This window comes from Symsagittifera roscoffensis, chromosome 2, assembly GCF_963678635.1.
Source record: "Symsagittifera roscoffensis chromosome 2, txSymRosc1.1, whole genome shotgun sequence".
Lineage (NCBI taxonomy): Eukaryota > Metazoa > Xenacoelomorpha > Acoela > Convolutidae > Symsagittifera > Symsagittifera roscoffensis.
In genome coordinates, this window is record NC_087063.1 from 15,270,835 (window position 1) to 15,291,943 (window position 21,109).

Consider the following 21,109-nt stretch of genomic DNA (forward strand, 5'->3'; position numbering starts at 1 on the left):
ATCGTCTGAACTTTTTTCGAAAAAGCGGTGAAACAAGGCGATATTATTGTAATGTTCAGTGTGACAACTTTACTAAACTTAGAAATTTCTTAAAATTTCACGCGTTTTGAAAAACTTAGTTCAGGTGTTCAAAACTGGCATTTTCAGACCCGCAAAAAAAACTGATCAGTATTTAAAATCATATTTTTATTATTTCATTTGCCCTTAATTTCATTTTGATTCAATTTTTCAGTGAAATTTATCCAAATTATCCTTGAAAACAGGCATTTCAGAGAGGCCAAACCTGAAATTGCGCTTAATTTGGTCCCCCAGTGTATAAACTAGCTTAAGTTTCAGTTTGTATGCAATTCGTTGAACTTGTTGTTCCGACTTTCGATACGAAAGTAACGGAATATTTGTGCTCAGGGTGGGTTTTTTTTCCTCAGACAATTTTTGACTTTTTAACTAGCCATTTTTGACTGAATTTTTTAAATATCATTCAAAAAGTATTGTTGTCCTGAGCTCTAATTTGAAAATAATTTTAACTGTGATCGTTTTTTATAAAGTTATAGGGGTTTAAAGATTGCCATTTTGGCCAATTTGGGACAATTAATGCGCGATATCATTCGCGCTATTATTGCGTAAGCAGAGAGTTAATCCCACTTAGACATAGTTCCAAATTGGTTGAAAGAAGCCTATTTGCCCAAATTGATTTGTTACAAGGAGCAAAAGCTGTCCTTTTGTAGTTTATATGGCGTGAGGGGGGATGAATTTCAAATAAAATTTCAAATTTTTGACAACATTTTTTTTCATTTTATTTTATTACATCTAAATTTTTTATGTTATTACTACATTAACCTTAAAAAACAGTGGAAAAATTCAGGGTTTCGTAATGATACGAGCAGTCTTGTTATTATTCTTCCGAATTTTGTAGCAAAAGTAACGGAATATTCGTGATCGGGCTGGTTTTTTTTTTCTTCAGACAAATTTTGACTTTTTAACTAGCCATTTTTGACGGAATTTTTTAGAAAACCTTCAAAAAGTATTGTTGTCCTGAGCTTAAAATTGAAAAGATATTTCACCATAAAGTTATGGGGGTTTAAAGATTGTCATTTTGGCCAATTTGGGACAATTAACGCGCGATATATTTCGCGCTATTAACGCGTAAGCGGATATTTAATCTGTCTTGGAAATAATTCCAAATTGGGTGAAAGAAGCTTATTTGTCATAAATGATTTGTTAAAAGGAGCAAAATTTATCCTTTTGTATTATATATGGCGTGTGGGGGGTGATTTTCACAAAAAAATCTCAAATTTTAGAAAAAAGTTTTTTCATTTATTTTATTACATTTAATTTTTATAATGTTATTACTGCTCCATAGACCTTAAAAGGCAGTCGGAGCATTCAGGGCTTCGCCCTGATACGAGCATTCTTGTTTCAATTTTTCTCACCAATTTTTGGAAAACATCGGAGGACAAGTAATAAGTTTGGTTTTGACAAAAAAGAATAGCGTGGATTATCATGCCCATATAAACAAATTATTGAGAAGAAAAATATGGAGGAAAAACAATGGTATCTTCAAGCGAACGATTCAAGGATTCGATATTTTTATCACCAAAGAAACTTCCACCTATCCTGAAATTTTTCTAAAGGCGCCTGTGGCTTTATTTTTTTTCTACAAGAAAATCATCAAAAATTCCATAAACTTGATTTTTAAAATGATTTATTTGTCTTTGACATCAATCACTTTGGTGGATTAGTTTTAATAAAAAATTAAATTTTTTGACCAGGAACAATCGTCGTAAAATTATAAAAAGATATATTTTTTATATTACTTTTCCGATCGGATTCGTACTTTGGTCAAGATTTGAAAAAATATACACTTGCTCTTGCCACAAAGTATCTTCAACGCTTCCAAGATCGGTACTCAATCGAATTGTTATTAGAACAAGTGATTACCCAGGAATAACTATAGAGATAAATTAAGATAACTTGAATTGGTAAGATAGAAGACTACAAGGTGACTATTTAATCTACGGAACAACTTGTTAATGATAACAAAAGTGAATCTTGGAAAACTAGCGGTTTAACCGCAGCGTCAGACAAACTCGTTCGCTAGGTATCAGTTGTTTTTAAATTAAATCTCAAACATAAGCTTCTGAAGAAATGGAAACACCGAAACTTCAGGCATTTTTTTTGGTTGACTCTCCGTGAAATAGATAGTTTGATCTAAATTCCAATGATTTAATTAGTGATCTGAGATAAAAATTCACCTTAAAGTAAGTCAAGTTGGCCAACTAATTTAGTTGAAATTTCGAACGAGTTGATATTCAGAAGAAGACCCTTAAGAAAAGTTTAATTGAAGGTGGTACAGAATTTAGGGTTTAGATTTCAAAATGAACTCGACAGTTATTCACCGCATGTGAAGAGCTAAACAAGAAACGGTTAAAATATAAAACCAGCCTTCAGTACTGTTTTAAGGAGAAATAATACTTTAAAGTTTCGGTTCAAGTTGAGAAAAAGCGCCCACAATACGCCGTGTAAATTCTCGATTCTATTTGGTAAACTCTTGTCTTTAAATTTTGTTTGAAGCCTTTCGTGTATTACAAAAAGCTCTTTGAAATCATGAAATCGTTGCCTGGCCTAGTACTATCGCGGTAATCATACCAAAATGTTATAAATATTTCTCTTCAACTGAATGACGACCTTTAAAACAACAATTTACATGTCTTTTCTCGATAGCTAATTTTGTCCAGAGCTCAGATTTTCAGGAAAAGTTTGAGGTCCTTATTTTCATGGTCGAGTTGGTTTGGAATATATCAACGCGATCAAGAATGTTACAGAGAGCGCGGACTACAATGTAATTAATTTTACAGATTTTGAAGTAACCTTGAAGTAAAAAACCATAAATTTTTGTCACGAACAAAGTGTAAAAATTTATGTCAGGATTCTTGCAAAATAAATGCAAAAACTACTCCTGATTCTAATGAAAAACGTCAAATTTAGAGCATTTACAAGAAGAGTAAAATATAAATCTGTATGTTCTGAATATCCAAATAGAGGGTTTTTTCATCTGGTAACTTTTAAACAATAAAATCTCCGGCCATAAACCAATAATTACATAATTGCTATGTTCATGGTCACCTTATGTTTTAGAAAACATCAATAAAAGTTCCAGCTGTAGCAATAAGATCAATTAACAGTTTCACAGAACTTTCTTTCTGCTTTTTGGATTATCGCCTAATTTTTATCACAAAAAGTGATTTGTCACCTTTAGAGCAAAATTTTGGAAAATTGAAGTGAAAAACAACTTATCTGTCAAACTGACTCTAAAAAACGCTCTTCATTTTGAGATAATAAATCCCAAGGCTCATATGTACAATACACAACACTTGTTCGCTGAATACAATTGCCACTTTTTCAAAATGAAATTCAATTAAAACAATTTAGAACAAAAAAAATGTAGCATGATTGATTGACCCAAATATTGATGGTTAGATTTTTTTCTAGATTATTTAAGAGTGTGAGAGGAAACTTGAGTTTTTACTGAATAGTTTTATCTAGCAACCAAAACAATCGATACATTTTCCAACATCCGCTATTTGAAAAAACATGCCAAAAAAATAAAACAGCATCTTCTCAGTGATACAACTGCGTAAAATTTTTTAGTGGCTCATTCCCTAGGGAGACGAAATTCGATAAAAAGACGTTTTGAGGAATTGTTGGGAACTCATGAACTTTTTCGAGTCCTTTCAATAAAAATTTATTGCTATTTTAATCAATTGACCTCAAATATGTTAATTTGAAAATTCGAAAAATCACTCATTTTTTCTTAACTGTCTTGAAATTTTTTTTTCAGTAAATGAAAAATAGAGTTTTGGTTTAGTAGGAAAAGAAGCGTAGAGAATACAAATATAAAACACTTCTGCATACATTTAAAGATCAAAATATCACACTATTAAGCTGTTTTGTTTTTCAATTTAACTTACACAATGAAATTTTGAGTATTTGGTTCAAAATCACTAAAAATTGAACTGCTTATAGTTAACTTATGCAAACATTGCGAGAACATTGCGTTGTGCAGAAGCACTTTATTTTTGATATGAAACAAAATTAAGGAAAGAAGAAAGGACATTTCAATTTCAAAACTTTACGTTTTCTTTACCAGCTTTTTTGTTCCGACTTTCGAAGAAAACGGAATATTTATTATCGGTGTGTTTTTTATTCAGTCAAGTTTCATCGATTAATATAAAAATTTTCAACAAAATTTTTTATACCCAATTGAAGTTATCGAGTTCCTCAGTTCAAATGTAAAAAAATATATTTCACCTCTGATTATTTTTTGTTAAGTTCTGGGCGTTTGAACATTACCAAATTTGCCATGTTCTGGATTAAATTATGCGCGCTTTGAAAAGTTTATTCATGTTGCTGAGAGCGTAACGCGAATTATTTATGCGTGGCAAATTATCCCGCCTAACAAAATCGTTCCGAAATGAATTGAGGCTAGCTAATTGAGCTAATTGGGCGTTTTAATTTTGTACGGCTCAAAATTTTACACTTTGGTATTGACTAAAATGTATAGGTTTTCAATAATTTCTTTTCCCAAAAATTATTCGATATGAATTGAGGGACAGTCGAAACATTCCGGAGTTGTCCTGATATACTAACAGTCTTTTTTCACTTCAGACATGTTCAAAAGCAGTCACAACACTCAGTACTTCGCCTTGATGCTTTTTGTTCCGATTTCGTAACGAAAGTAACGAAATATTTGTGCTCGGGTTGATTTTTTTCTTCAAACTTCGTTTATTTAACTGATCATTTTCAGCAAAACTTTTTTTATTATTGAAAAAGTATTGTTGTCTTTAGCTGAAACTTGGAAAGAATTTTCAACTGTTATCAATTTTTGTAAAAATATGGGGGTTTATGCTTGCCACTTTGATCAGTTTGGGACAATTAACGCGCAATATATTCGGCGCTATTACAGCGTAAGCGGAGATTTTAGCCGCCTTAGAAGCTGTTCCAAATTGGTTGAAGGAAGCTTATTTGCCACAATTGATTTACTAACAGGAGCGAAATCAATTACTTTGTACTTAAGATGGCGCGTGGGGGATGTTTTTTTTGACAAAAATCTGAAAATAAAAAAAATAATTTTACTTTTTTACATTTAATTCTTTCATGTTATTATTGCTCTATAGACCTTCAAGGACAGATGGAACATTCAGAGCTTGGCCTGAGAAAAATATTGAGAAGAATATCAAAATCAATATGATTTTTTATGAGGAGTATTTTTCTGTTCAAAGGATGAAATATGCATTAAAAACTTGTGAAAAAGTTTGCCGAACATTTTTAGGTGCCTTTTGAAAAGCTGTTAAAAATGATTAAAAATTTTTTTTGTTTCAAGAATTTATTGAAAAATTGACTATTTTACTGAAACAAACCATATTCATCCTATATAACCATCATTAAATAAAAATGGGCTTTCATGTTTCAAGTTTCATATACCAGAGCTGATGACTGTAATTGAGAACAAGGCTTTTTTCCCAGTATTTTTTTTTTAAAAAGAAGACAAGTCTGAGGTTCAAATACCGGCCCGATTTTTTATTTTTTGACAAGTGTGTACATATGTTTATGTGTACATGAAAATCTAGCTTTATATATGGAACCTCTGAATTTTCTCACAGCTTTCTTCCAAACCTCTAAGAAAATGACAAATTTTTATTTGGAGTTCCATCACTTTTCAGGCTCTTCTCACTTAACCTAGAGTTAAAGAACGCACCTTTGGAACATAAAGCCATAGTTTTGAGTCCCGGCCTCACCTTGATTTTCTTTGATGTGACAAAACTGAGTTTTTGTTCCAAAAACTTGAATTGACGGAGTATCGCCTTTTACTTCATTGAATTTTTTTTCTAAGCATTTTTGACTACACGTGAAAGACGTTCTGTAATTTGTATTATTACTGAATCAAGTTTTCTTCAATAATTTTTTTTTGCTTTATTGGGTTCAATTCATGCTAATTAGATTTATTACCCCATTTTGTGTGCTTAAAAACGCAAAAGTAGATTGTTATGTTATTTTGTGTTTTTTAATTTTTCAGGAGGAATGAAGCGTAAAACTAGTGTTGCTGTCTGCTTAGACGCCACTAAGAGAATGATTTTGAATGCTTATTTAACGGGGGTGAAATTGTTCCTTGGCATGTTCATCCGAAACTAAAGTGTAATTTTTTTAGATTTAGTTTTTTTTTGCCTTTTTAAAAATCAGTTTCTTCGTCTTAGTGGCTTCTATCTCAATTTTTGCTAATTTACGGGACTGTGATTGTTCTACATAGCAAATGTTGCGAAGCTCGTTTCACTTTTTGTCAAAAACGAAGCAAAAAAAAAACGTTTAAGTCACAATTGCTTTATGTCCTCTAAAAATTTGTGGTCTGATTTTTTGAACGGGGAAAAATGTGAAATCGGGTGGCATCAATTTCAAAAACTTTGTGCAGTTTTATTGTGGATTTTGTTAAAAGTCTTTAAACGGTGATTTAGATTCCAAAAGTTTTCAAAGATTGTTTCGCCTTTTTGTAAAAATTCCAAAAAACTATAATGACACTGAACTCAATTTTGATGACGCTCAACTTTATTTTACTGTGTTTTTTTATGAGTACCACTGATTCGTCTAATTTACAAATTTTTTTTTAATACATTTTTTCGATTTGAGTCGGATGGTCGGAGCATCGGGTATCAATTGCGCAGCAATCGGATACCTTTCTTCAAAACTTGCCGTGAACACTCAAAGTTTCTTTACTTTTAATCAAATTTTAATCAAAGTAACTTTTAATCAAAGTAACAAATAATCAACCAATGGCACTCAACGAACTAATTTATCTTTTTGTATTAGAAAAAAAGGAAACAAATAAAGATTTAAAAAAATTTAAAGGCTCCATCAAAACATTTTGAGCAGGTTTTCAAATTCATTCTAGAACTTATTGTATACGAGTTGACGCGGAGGTTAAAACTACATGAAATTCAACACGACAGGCCGACAGAAAATGGGTTAAAAGCTCCATAAGTAGGAAAAAACGTTCAAAACAGCTTGATCTGAAAAATTACTTTTGTGTCATTTTAATTTTTCGAGGAAAGATTTTTCGAGAAAAGCAAAAAAAAATTATCAGTGTTAAATTTGCTGTGGTTCTCAAGCCGATAAAATTTGAACTTACGCTTTCTGAGCCAAAAAAAAACATTTTGCATGAGAGTTTTGAGCTATAAAAAAAATTTATGTTCCCAAAACACAAACATGCTAATAGCATGTTTACCGTCAAATAATGCATCATGAAGTGAATAAGCCGAAATAAAATGAGAAGAGACTTTGACAACCGAACAACAACAAAAAAAACAAATGTAAAAAGAAATCAAACAAAAAAGATGCTTATAAATTTACAACCAAAATAAAACATAAAAATGCTCTCCAGACAACCATCAGCAACCACAAAAAGCTACCAGTAGTTAGATTTGAAGTTTCCTTTATCGAGCATATCAGGTCAATTGATTCAGTGATTTTTTTACACTTTTGCATTAATTTGTAGGTCAAATTAATTTTGAATTTAAATTTCACTATAAAAATTTGAAAAATTAAAATAAAATAGTGCTAAAGAAAGATAAACTCTAGTCCCAACGTAAATACTCGACATTGGCTAATGTTCAACATAATGACAATCAAGTGTCGAAATAAAAATTAGAATTGCCAATCTGGCTATTTGAGATGAATAATTTTAATGTTATCAAGTTTTTTATGAGCACGCAGAATTGGCGGGAAGTTATCAAAAGTCACTGAAAACTGAATTGCGTTTAATTAATTGAGCCAAACTGATTCTAATCACTTGATTGAGAAAGAGAGACAATTAAGAACACTGGAATTAAATGATCACTTATAACTCGACATTGGCATGGAAACAAAAACCTACAGACTGTTTTTCCCCAACAAAGATAAAATGTTTTGAGATATTTCAGTTGCATCTTGAAAGACAACTGAAAATTTCTAATAGGATGTATCATTTAAAACTGCTCAAAATTTCATTTTGAATTACAAAAATTTTAAAGATTGAACTAAAATAGTTCTATAGAAAGACAAGACTGCTTGTATCAGGGCGAAGCCCTGAATGTTCCGACTGCCTTTTAAGATGTATGGAGCAGTAATAACATTAAAAAATTAAACGAAATAAAATAAATGAAAAATTTATTTTACTAAAACTTGAATTTTTTTTATGAAAATCATCCCTCCACACGCCATATTAAATACAAAAGGACAGATTTTGCTCCTTGTAAAAAGTCAATTATGGCAAATAAGCTTCTTTAAACCAATTTGGAACAATTTCTAAGATGGATTAAATCTCCGCTTACGCATTATTAGCGCGAAATATATCGCGCGTATTTTTTGTCCAAAGTTGGCCAAAATGGCAATCTTTAAACCCAATAACTTTACGAAAAATGATCACAGGTGTAATACTTTTTCAAATTTAAGCTTAGGACAACAATATCTTCTGAATGATATAAAAAATCCCGTCAAAAAAGGCTAGCTAAAAAGTCGAAGAGAAAAAACCCACCCCGAGCACAAATATTCCGTTACTTTCGTATCGAAAGTCGGGATTATAAACTCTGGGCTCAATTGAAGTACGCAATATTGGCTAATTTTCAACATAATGACAATCAAGTGTCAAGATAACATTTAGAATTGCCATTCTGGCTATTTGAGATGATTAATTTTAATATTATCAAGTATTTTATGAGCACGCAGAATTGGCGGCCAATTAGTTCTGATCAAAAATCACTAATAACTGAATTGCGTCTACTTATTGATTCAAACAATGAAGTGATAGGTGCAAAATTACATTTTTTCGACATGGAACATTTTTAAACAGAACAAAAACATTTCAGTTACCATTTTTTTCCAATTGCTTTGCCAATTTTTTTAAGTTTTTTTTTCCATTCAGACACGATAAAACAGGCAGAATCTTGATGGTTGTTGCGTCGTCTTGTTCATTAGCTCAAAAATCTTTGCTTGAGAAAACTCTCTGTTCACATTTGATAACCTTTGCTAGTTCAACATTTGCAGGGATAACAGTTCAAAACTTCTAGACTAAATTGGCAAAAAGCTAAATATCTAGATAGACCAATTTATTCTCTACAAGTATTAAAATTCAAAGAGTTATAAAAACTAATTTTGGCAGATCTTTTGGGGCTAAGAAAAGTGATTCTGGAAATTTGTATTTTTTTCAGGCACGACAAATTGATAAATGAAAAAAAAATACCGGTTACATTGCAAATGTGTAAGATTCATTTTTTAAAGTAGTGAAACTCAATGAGTTATAAAAAGGAATTTTGACAGCTTTTTCCTGAAATAGTAAGAAGTTTTGATTCCAAAATTAGCACTTACCTTTTGTGTCAACAACCATCACAAAGGCTATTTGTAAATCTGGCAATAAATCTGAGAAAAAGTTATGACATAAAAAATAAAAAATATTTTTCTACTCATCGAGTTTTTTCTGGTTAATATCCGGAATTCGGGAGAATTAGTAGGGAAATTAGTGCCAGTTATAAGACCAAAGTTGAGAAGATCGGATATCAAATATATGAAAAAACTATAGTCTAAAAGTTTTTGATATAATTGAAATAAAAGAAGACTTGAAAGAATAAATCAGCATAGTTGCCTAGCAATTTAAAATTGTTTTCCAAATTTCCGCTTTTTTATTGGTAAAAAGCAAAATTGAACCATTATATCTCCGCATTTAGTGTTTTTAATGCATTATAACTCAACTTGATCACCCAACTTATTCTACTATTCAGTTTGGAGCTGAAATGGATGCACATACAGTAGTATACACTTTCCGATGCTATCAGGGCATACTTTTTGTTTTTTTATCACTATTACATCATTACCTTGTATTTGAACTTCGTGTTTTATTTTTTTTTCAGTCATAAAAAGTGGAGATACAGTTGTAAATATCATCAAACAGAGAGTTATAAAAATTATTAGCCCGGTTATAAATGAGAAGCCAGATAAAAATGACTTTGTGGTGGCTTCAAGGGTATTGAATTATGTTTTATAATCATAACTGTGGCTGTAAAAGCGCAACCTTCAGTGATAATCATCTCATATTTTAGAAGCAAACTTGTCACAAAAATGATGAATTTATTGAACGGAATTACTCCCAGCTGATTTGTTTTTGATGGCCCGACTAACAGGCATGACCAAGTTTATATTAAGTAACTTGATCACCTCTCCTCGCAAGTATTTCATTCATGACTGATTAGAAAGGGTAGCTTGAGTGAGAAATTTTGATTTTGATTACATACCATGGATGACGAACAAAAATTGGTTACGATCGAATAAAGAACTAATGCACCAACAATAATGCCTTCTATTTTTGGTGCTCGCTTAGATGTATGGTCCCTTTAAACCTTGTTTAGATGTATGGTCCCTTTAAACCTTGTTTAGATGTATGGTCCCATAAAAGTACCAATGGTCCCATACTAATGTCAGACTTAGAAGATTTTAAATATAGTATCTAAGTTTTGCCAGTGAACTGATATTTTTGATAATTTCATTTTAAAGGAAACGTTAGTGGCTAATCTAACAAAGAATGGTATGCAAGTTTTCCTTTTGTTTTCATCCACTTGAAGTACTTCAAGTATACTTTAAGTGGTCTGGCGGGACCACACTTCTATATGAGCTTATGAATGGGCTCATGTACTCATTGAAGTTAAAATTTTTATCAAAAAATTTTCAAAATTTTTTCAGACTGAAAAATTGGCCAAACTTACGGAGTAGAGGTTCTGTATTTTTGTAAAGTAATCAAGGAAAACTTTGAGAAGCTCTTGATGGAACAAAAAATCATTTATGAAAATAATACATAAGGCAAAATTGATAAACCATAGAGCAAAATTGACGCAAACGGAAACAAGCCATTAATGTCCCATTCATACAAGATATGAAACTCAAACGTATTTACTTTTAGCAGAACGTGTGCTGGTTTGGGATGAGGCTACACAAAAGGAGTGGCAATTGCGTCAAAAATGTTTGATTTGCCAGTCAGATTATTTGAACATGACTTTAACTCACAAAATAAATTGAAGAAAAAATTGCTTATAAATTGCGTTTTGCGATTAGATAAAGCATAAAAACTTACAGCTTCTTTGGAGGAGAAACTAAACTAAGAGCGGTCATCCATATTTATGAGGATGGTTGTAAAAGTAAACAAGAAACACGCGGTAAAACAGGACAAAACTACGCAAAACATGGTTTTTTAACTGGTTGAAAAATGCAGGCAGTTAGAAGACACTAAAACAAGTGAAAAACGCAAGTTCAACTTTCTTTTAATTTTGGGAAATCTGAGCGAGGAGCTGAAAAACGGTATAGAATATACACAATTCTGAATAATTAATGATTTTTTTTTCTGGAACAAGCGATCAATGGATGGTCGCCGCTACTTATCCAGCAGAATGATATAGACTCTGCTTCCAGAATCGATATCCGGATGTTGACATAAACGCTCATATGTCTATTCAAGAACTAATTTTGCTATCTAAAAAAACTTCCTGACTTATTTGTCTTTGTGTGTCTTTTCTTATCAGTAGTAATTTTTTCATAAGCAAAATAACTGAAACCTCTTAGAGTAACCGAAAAAAAAACGGTGTCGATTTTAGGCTGCAGTTAACTTGTTCAAGGTTTTGTTCATCACATCATGAAATAAACATTAACTTAAACAAGATGTTTTATGCGTTCAGTAGTTTGGTAAGGATCTTTCTAACCGAGTCTTTGAATTTTGTCACATTTTTTTGGGTATATGGGTATCACTCGAATTTTTTTCAGATTTTTATTTTTGATCAACAAAAAACGAGTCTAACCAGTTAATGGGCCAATGGCAAATAAACTTCCAAAAACAGCTGCTTTTTGAATAAAAGATCATAATCACCAGCGAGTTTAGGGGGGGCGAATCCCCCCTCAGGGATTCGACCCCTTGCCGACCTAAAGGGTCCCCCTTTGTACTACTTTGAGATCTCCATTTTTGGCTGACGGACCCTAAATTTTTGTAAAACCGCCGTTGGCGCCAATATATACTAAATTTGAGGGGGAAGCGCGCGACGAAAATGCAATTTTTTGGTCAAACTTTTCCAAAAAAAAGCCTAAAACGCCTTTTTCGGCCAATTTTTTCAAAAATTAGTCTGCGTCGCAGAAATGTTGGTCAGAATAAGATCATTATAGAGATCTGTGAGAACTCGGAAAAACAGTTTGGTCTACCTAAAAAAAGGTCGATAAAATTTTGGCAATTTTTTGAAAATCCGCCCCTAAAAAGATTTGAAAATTTTTTGATTTCCCGACGGAAAACGCAAGGGTCGTTTTCTTAATCTGGGCTACTTTTATCAACAAACTGTCATTCAAAAAGGTACCTCGAAACTCAGGTGCTACTGGCGCAAAAAAAAATGAATAGTTTTCTCATCAGTTTCCTTGAGTTCATTAATATTTTTACGCACGTAAATCGCTTTCCAGAACTTATATTACCTGAAGCGATTAAACTTCCATCTATTCCACTAAAATCGCTAAAAGTGACAAGATATGGCGAAGACAGCAGCTTGAGAAATAAAGACAAAAAAAATTCAGGAACTTAATTATGGCTCCAATTAACTCGACATTGGTATGAAAAAAAAACTACTGACAGTTTTTCCCAACAAAGATAAAATGTTTCCAGATATTTTAATTGCATCTCAAATGACAACCGAAAAAGTTCTAATGTGATGTATTTATAGGTCAGGCTGGGAAAGAATATCATTTTTGGGTGACTATTTTTGCGCTACTGTTGTTGGGCGATTGTTTTCGGGTGACTGCAGGCATGGCAACTGGGGTCGAGTGATGTGAATAAGCGAAGCGCTCTCAGTAGTGACTAAGCTGCAAGGTGAAAGTTTTTGCAAAATTAGTTGTAATAAAAACATCCTGAGCTCACCAAGAAAGTTTTTGCCCCAGCATGGACGCATTGTTACTGCCCAGCGGCACTGGTTGTTCTTAGTGCAGGTGGAAATTTCATTAAATCAAGTTTTATTTGAAAACATTTGCTGGGATCTACTCTGAAATGGCCAGCAAAAAGTTTTTGTTGCAACTGATTCCAGTTGGAAAAAAAATGTTCAATTTCTGTTGAAAACCATTGGACCATGAAATCTTACCAGCGGACTCCTTAAAAACTCAAAGAGCTCACCGTCTGTTACTTTTTTATGACATCTAAATTTCTCGGTGACCGACCCTTAAATTTTTCTGCAGGCGCCTTTGGCACTATTAAGAAAAATGATTTTTGGCAAATAGCGTGCGTTAAAAAGGCAACATTTTGCTCAAAACATTCAAAAAACTCAAAAACGGTATTTTTTTTATTTTTCTGTAAAAAATGGCTTGCACGCTGAAAATTTTGGCAAAAAAAGTGTTTATAGTGTTTTTGGAGAACACGGAAAATCAATTTGGGGAGCGTATAAAACTAAGATATAAAAATCCCCCGCCTCGAGAAAGTCCAAGATCTGGTCCAGGTGTGAGCTATCCTTTCAAAGTGGTTATCTAACGTTTTAAAAAGTCCGTGCATCAAGAAAAACTGATTTGAGTCTTTCTGAAATGAAAATATACAATGACTTTCCAAACATTTAGGGTATTTTTTAATAAATTAATTTTACTTTTTCTTTTTTTTTGCTGCAGTGGTGGTATGCACACAATCTACCGTGAGTAAAACTTTAGAAAGGAACAAGAACAATATTATATTTTTTCAGAGTCAATACGACAAAATATAATTAAATGAATTTGTCGTCCGAAAAACCAAGTAAACCAAATTTCAAAAAAATCAATAAACCTAAATTATCCAGACGCAGTCACAGATAAATAATTTCCGGTAGTTTGCCAATGCGACCTAAATAACAGAAGAAAAATTAATTAAATTTTTATTTCTTTTCCCACAAGTTTTTCATGTGAATATCGCAATATGTCTGAATTAGCGTAGTTTGAAGTCTGGGTTCTTTGAGTGCATGGAAGAATCAGAATATTTAAAGCCAATTTGTTATAGAGCTAAGCTAACCGAAATTTTCATGCCTGATCGAAGTGTCTCTAGCGGAGTGTTGAGCAGAAATTTCTCGCGTAGGATTCAAGTTTTAAGAAAACTGTTTGTGTAGCAAAATTGCAAGTGCTATACACAAAATAGGACTCATTTCCACCTTCCCACTGTTTTCAATTTTTCAAAACTTATAGTTCATTTACGTGTTATTGTTCGAAGCAACTAAGAAATTTATATGCTCGGGGTGCATTTTTTATTCAGACCAATTCTCAAAAATATTTTCCTCGTGGATTGCACCATGGATCTTCGTGGTCCCAGCAAAGGGGATAGTCACTGCTAGACTATCCTGATTTAAAGACCGCTGTGAAACGCTCAGTAATAGACTAACGAGACTATAAAAATGCTGTGATACTTTGATGCTGAAAGTTTAACGCGCATTATTTACGCGTGGCAAATTATCCCGCACCACAAAATCGTTCTAAACTCAGGCTCGTTAATTGGTTTTATTAATTCCATACTTGATTCATACTATAAAGCTTAAAATTCATAGTTTGTCAACATTTTGGTAACCAAAAACTATTCGATACCAGCTTAACGACATAGTCGGAAAATTCAGGGTTCTGCCCCGATACGAGCAGTTTTTTATGCCTAAATATACAAATATTCCATCATCTGTTCCAAAAATTGCGACAAAAACTTTTTTAAGTATGTTTTTGGCTATTTTAAAGTTTTTTTGAAAAAGTACCTTTTTGATTGAAATTATTGAAAACGGCGGTCTGTAACTTTTCAGCCAATTTAATTTGAGTATTGTCGAGTTTGTCAGCTACTGTCAGTTATGAAATAAGAGTTGTCTGCTGGCTATCTGCTTAGCCTTGCAATACATACAGCAACCTTATACCTTTTTAAAAAGCATGCTTGAAAACAATTGTCTCCTCAATTTTTTGTAGCAGAAAAATGAATGTCGAGAAAAAGATAAACCTTTTCCTCTTTTTTAAAACCTTCAATTCACTTCAAATTGCAATAGATAATAGAGATGGCTGCTTGGGCTCTAAAATGAAAAAAATATATATTCAAGGTTTTGGAAACTAGACGACAAGCAAATTGGACGATCAGAAAATACGGAATTTATACAATAAATTGCGTGCAAATTGCCAGAAATTTGTTCACAGACTCAAATGAAATTTTGCTTGAGTAAATAGTCGTTGTCAAGCAACGAATTAGGTTATTTTTATCATAGTTGTATAAGTTATGCATTTCAAAAACTTAATGTATTGTAACGATTTTGTGTTTTATTACCTTCTTTTAATAACTTTGACTAGTTCTGTGATCATATACTCTTTTTATTTTTATGCTATAACCTTCTAAACAAAAACTTGTAGGCCCAGTTCTTAGCGTCTAAATTCTTTTTTACGGTCGTCTAATTTGATTTTTGTCTAATTTTATAGTCACCGTTTAGAACATTATTCGATCGCGCATCTAAGTTTAAACTTAAGTAGTCGACTGTAACGGTTTATTAAGCTGACCTTTCGACTATTATAATTGATAAAAATTACCAAAACAAGTGTTTGAAGGATTCATTATCGTGGTATGTTTCAAGGGATTGTAACATTCTTTAATCCATTATATTTGATTACAGTTCACACAGAAGAAGTCTATAAATGGATTAGAATTGATTATAATTTATTAGAATATCTCATTTTGCCAAAAACTATCACACAAAAAGTATATACATTTTTTTACAATTCGTGTAATTATTTTTTGTCAATAGGAAACTTCTAATAAGTAAGATCATGTCAGATTTGGTTCATCTGTACGCAAAGTTTTACCACGAAACAAAAGTTTCCTAGAGATCCTTTCATATTACTTGGAAAACTTACACGGTGAAAAGTAACTCTTCTAAAAGATTCATGAAACAAAAAAATATGCTGACAACTTGGTGGTTGAAAAACTATAAATGCGGATCATGAAACAATTGGAATCGAGAAGAAATGAAATAACATTTTTTTTTCATTTTTTTTTCAATAACCCAACGTCTATGAAAAGCAGAAGTTATAAGCAAATTAGATGAAAGTTCGAAGGCAAAAGGGCAATTAAAAGGGATTATATTTGGTTAAAATCAATTGAATTGATTTTTTTTGTGCAAAACAAATAAATTAAAAATCAGGATAAAACAATTGATGATAATTTAAACAAAAGTTAGATGAATTAGTAATCGATTAAAACTGATTAAAATGTAATATATTTGATTCGACTTTTTTTTCAAAGAAAAAGATTATAATCGAATTTTAATTGATGATATTAAAATTTTCCTCAATTTTAGTAAGACTGGTACTAAATCATAATATAATTGATTGTTAACGCTTGAAACTGGATGCGGGAATTACCTAAGGTGTTTTGGTTCTTTTCACTTACACGGCCCAAAGTTTCTTAATTTTGCGATATTGCAAAACTCAAATGAACAAATGCAGAGAACAAACTTCTGACCGCGCTGATTGAATTTAGTTAATACAAATGCGAGCAAACTTTGAGCAGACGTCAACGTGGCCATTTTTTACTGGTGCAACTTATTAAAAAAAAAGAAATATCTCACTAAACAACCTTTCTTTTGGCCCCTTTGTCTTCTTTATAAGTCAATTTTAAGTAGTCATCATAAGAATTTGAGATGGTGATGAAATTTGGTCGGCTAATTCTTAGAACTTTTTTTTTGATATAGAACTTTTTGCGCGGAATATTTTTTTTCCATGCAAACTTAGGCAATACTAACCTAAGTTCAACAAGTTTTAGTGATGCATAAAAAAGAAGACTTTTAAGGCATGATTTAGAATATAGAAGATCTATCTTTGAAAAAGTTGTCTACTAGATTGATGGTTAGAGCGCTGATTGATGAAGAGAAGTGGTCCGAACCGTATTTTTCACTTCAATTTTTACCCAAGTACGACCGCAGAATTTTCACAACAATTTTCTGCTTGTAGTCGAAAATTCGGTAAAGATTTGTTGCGTTCAAGAAAAATTATCATTTTTTTTTGGAAACCTGCCCAAAACTTATGCAAAACTTTGAAGCAAAAGAATTTTTTCAGGAGAACATGAAAAAAACTTCCACTTTTACAATAATTAAAGGCTAAAAAGTCTGACCCCAATTTGAGAATAGCCAGCTGATTTTGTTATACAGCTGAGTTTGAATAAAAACAAGACTGGTCATATCAGGGCAAAGCTCTGAATATTCCTACTGCCCATTAACTGGTCTCAAACACCTTTTATTGAAAAAAATATTGCAAACTATAAATTTCAGGCTGATAATATCAAATTGTACTTAAATAAGTTTGAGTCGTGTGGGAATTTAGGAAGACTAATTAGCTTGCCTCAATTCAATTTTGGAACATTTTTGTGTTGCTGAAGGTTTCGCCACGCGTAAATAATGCACGGTACACTTTCAGCATCAAACCTCTCAAATCAAAAAACTTGAAATCTATTTTGACGTTGATAAATATAATGTTATAACCAACTGCCATACTGTCTCTTGATTCAAGCATTGTGTCTAAAACACAGATTTTTTAAAGAAAACTTTCAAATAGAGGAGTTGTATATAATACGCAAACACAACAACACTGATTGTATCATGGCTAATCACTGAATATTCTAACTGCGTCTATTGAATAATGTCGCCTATGTAGCTTTTTTCAGTTTTTTGAAAATCAATTTTTTTCAAGCACTATGTAAAAAAAGTGATACATTTCGCAAAAAGCATATTTTCAAATAAACATATTAGCATGCTTCAATTCAATTTGGAACGATTTCTAAGGCGGATTGAATCTTCGCTTACATTAATAGCACAAAAAAATTGCGGGTTTATTGTCGCAAAGTGGTATAATGGGCAATATTTATACCCCCGGAACTTAACAGAAAAAGAACTTAGGAGAAATATCTTTGTACTTGAGCCCAAAACCTCCTCGAGCAAAAATAATTTGTAACCTTCTTCAGAAGCCTGAAGAACAAGACCTAGTAAAAGACAATTGTGACTAATAGAAAAGAGCTTGAAATTTGTAGCCCAAAAAATTAAACAAAAAAAGAGAAAATGTCACCTTGTTTTATAGTATTTTTTTCCAGTTCTTATGCACTAAACGGTACATAATCAACATGAAGAAATCTTGAGGTAAAGTTTCAGCGGTCGAATTGGATTGGTTGATCGGCCAACCAAATTCTAGCAATACGGTCCCCCATTTCATTAAAATTTCAAACGGATGAAAATCCCAGCCGAAAGCACCAAGTGAAACTTTATATCAACTTCAAGTTATTTGTAAAACAGAAATTCAGTTAAATGGTTTCAACAGAACAAGATTTAAGTTTTTGGTCATTTAGGCTAATAACTTTATCTGCATGAAATTTTCATTTTAGATGCCAGGCCATGTTATTCGAATTTGATCGTCTAATTAGCTTATTATTTATTATAGTACTTAAATTTTATTGGTTAAATACAACTTAGGTAAGCAATCCGACAAGAAATTGACATTTGCCGGAAACCGGCACAAAAAAGAAGCTACAACAGGCCGCAAATTACAATTCCTGGTTGCTATTCTCATTCACAAAAATTCTCAACCAATCAGCGTTTTAAAACTTGTCCAAAACTGACTGAATTTATCGTTTATTCCGAATTTTTGAAAAATGACCTCTGATTGGTTGACAGAACGTTCAGCATTCGGTCCTTCGCTAAACCTCCCCCCCCCCCAATATTAGGAAAACGAAGATGAACAAACCTGTTGATGTCTTACCTTCATTATAGGCACCTCGACGTACTTAGTACGTTCTTCTAAATTTTCTTATTGTTCTAGAATGCTAAAGATTTCATCTTGCTTTTGCTCATAGTTCATTTACAGTAATATTACTTAAGTTATAGACTTCATTAAAGAAAATAAAATATAACAAATTTGGTATAAAGAGATTTATCTTGTAATTTTGGTTATGCACTTATTAGATACCCGGTATCTAAGCAAACAAATGTCATACGATTCTTATCAACCAATTCCTGAACTCTGTGAGCTTCAGCTCTCGAGTTCAACTAACTTCTAAAGCATGCTATGTTTACCCAATGATCCTCCCAAGGTCTTTATTTTAATTATCACGTTAACGTTCCGACCTCCCAAGGGTAGGGGGAGGGCCCTTTTCATGGGTAGCTAACTAATTTCAGGCATCTAAATTTTCTATCTCTACTCTATTCTAATCCCGATCTTCTAGCTATCAGGGGAACGTAGTTCGTCTATTAGTGGTCAAAATATACCAAAAAGTCAACTCCGGAGAGCCGAGTAAATTTCCCGTCCATTTATACTATTTAGGAAGCTTAACTCTCATGCCGCTGTCTCATTACTACCAATTTCCTCTGGGACTACTTTTCTTTTACCCTGATTGATATTCTATCATTAGCGCATTCGCCAAGTTAAGTTGAACCCAATGCTTGCCAAGTTCACTTTAAATTAAATCCTCTACTCCGAGGTTGCAATGTAAAAGCTATATCTCTATCAGCTTCTGCTCTAGTTCCCAATATATACGTTTTCCTCCCAATTTTTAGCAAGGTGACTCATTCTTATTTCCAGGGGTTGGGCTGGGAAATGCGCCAATTTCCGGTGTTAATTTTGGGGCTTTCCAAGCAAGTTTGGGGTCAAAACGCCCAAAGGTCAGCTTAAGGTCACTCAGGGGTCAATCGGGGTCAAATTTCCATAAATAGGTTTAGAATCCCATAGGGGCCCTACCTACCAAGTTTCATCAATATCCCGTTAATACTTCCAAAGTTATCCCATTTCTAGGGTCCATTGTCACTTTTCACGGGGAAAGGCTATTAACACCGGAAGGAGTCACCGGAGGAGTTTAAATCACTAGGGGTCTTTTTCCGGGGATGAGTTGTAGTATCCGATGCCGCCATAAAATCGATATGCCCTCGCTCATTATTTTGCGTAAATTGCCTACTTCCGGTTTAAGGAGTGATTTTCCAAAGTGCTAATAACTTCCGGTTGAACCGCCGGATTTGGTTCAAATTATAATACCAGATGTATCTTGCCACTACATATCATCCCTCAAAGTTTCAAATCCCTGCGCGCATCGGTGGCCGAGAAGCGACTTCCGTAAGTTAGGGGTGGTTTTGATCACTTAGGGCATGAAACCGGAAGTGGGGGTCTGAGGGGTCTGGGTTTCCAAACTTAGGCTCCCCTTAACTAGGCCTACAACATACTAGAATTTGATCCCAACACCGCCGCTAGTTTCCGAGTTCTGATAGCGCCATTTACACTTCCGGGGATCGTTATCACTTGCTCCCCAAGGGTCTGAGGGGTCCCGTTTTTTGTATGCCCGGGTCAAATCATCTCTAGTATCCGTCCTATGAGTTTCATAAACCTAGCCGCTGTAGTTCCTTTTTGGAGGGGTTTGCAGATCTTACTCCCCCTGAGTTTTCTGCCATAAGAGGGACTATATCTTCGAAGTTTCAACTAATTCGAACTTTACCCTTTGTTTGCTGTACTACTTAATTTAATGACGAATCAATCTTACGCTCAGGTTACTATAGCTAACCCAATATTAGGAAAACGAAGAAGAACAAACCTGTTGATGTCTTACCTTCATTATAGGCACCTCGACGTACTTAGTGCGTTCGTCTAAATTTTCTTATTGTTCTGGAGTGCTAAAGTTTTCATCTTGCTGTTGCTCATAGTTCATTTACAGTAATATTACTTAAGTTATAGACTTCATTAAAGCAAATAAAATATAAAAAATTTGGTATAAAGAGATTTATCTTGTAATTTTGGTTATGCCATTATGTGTAATTGATTTCAAATGTTTGGCCGACAGTTTTCTCGCTTGAGTGACAAATTTTTATCAAGTGTGATCAAAAAGGCATCAAACAATAATCGAAGCGAAGAACTTTAAAAATCTATCAATAGGTGCTTGGGAACCCTTTCGGTATTCGCGAGTCAAAAGCATTCCGTCATTAGAAGCGTCATTGAGGTTCAAACAGAATTTCTAATTCAATTAGAATAATACAACCACAGGCTGCGTAAAGAATACACAGCACATCTCGATAGCCAGTGGCTTCAA

At 33.0% G+C, this 21,109-nt stretch overlaps 1 protein-coding gene across 10 annotated transcripts in view; it reads right to left on the reverse strand.

The window, feature by feature from the left end:
• The window catches only part of LOC134840469 (glutamate receptor ionotropic, kainate 2-like), a 59,034-nt gene extending 38,254 nt beyond the window's left edge, over window positions 1-20,780 (reverse strand). Inside the window, exon 1 of one of the 10 annotated variants that reach the window (XM_063856280.1) lies at window positions 20,633-20,780. The gene's annotated coding sequence lies outside the window, so the exon portion shown is untranslated. Of the gene's footprint in view, window positions 1-1,814; window positions 2,671-9,893; window positions 9,912-11,143; window positions 11,195-18,801; window positions 18,974-20,617 lie in introns of those variants that run through there. The other 9 variants (XM_063856284.1, XM_063856287.1, XM_063856278.1 and 6 more) reach the window with 9 other exon arrangements.
• Between the last annotated feature and the right edge of the window lie 329 nt (window positions 20,781-21,109).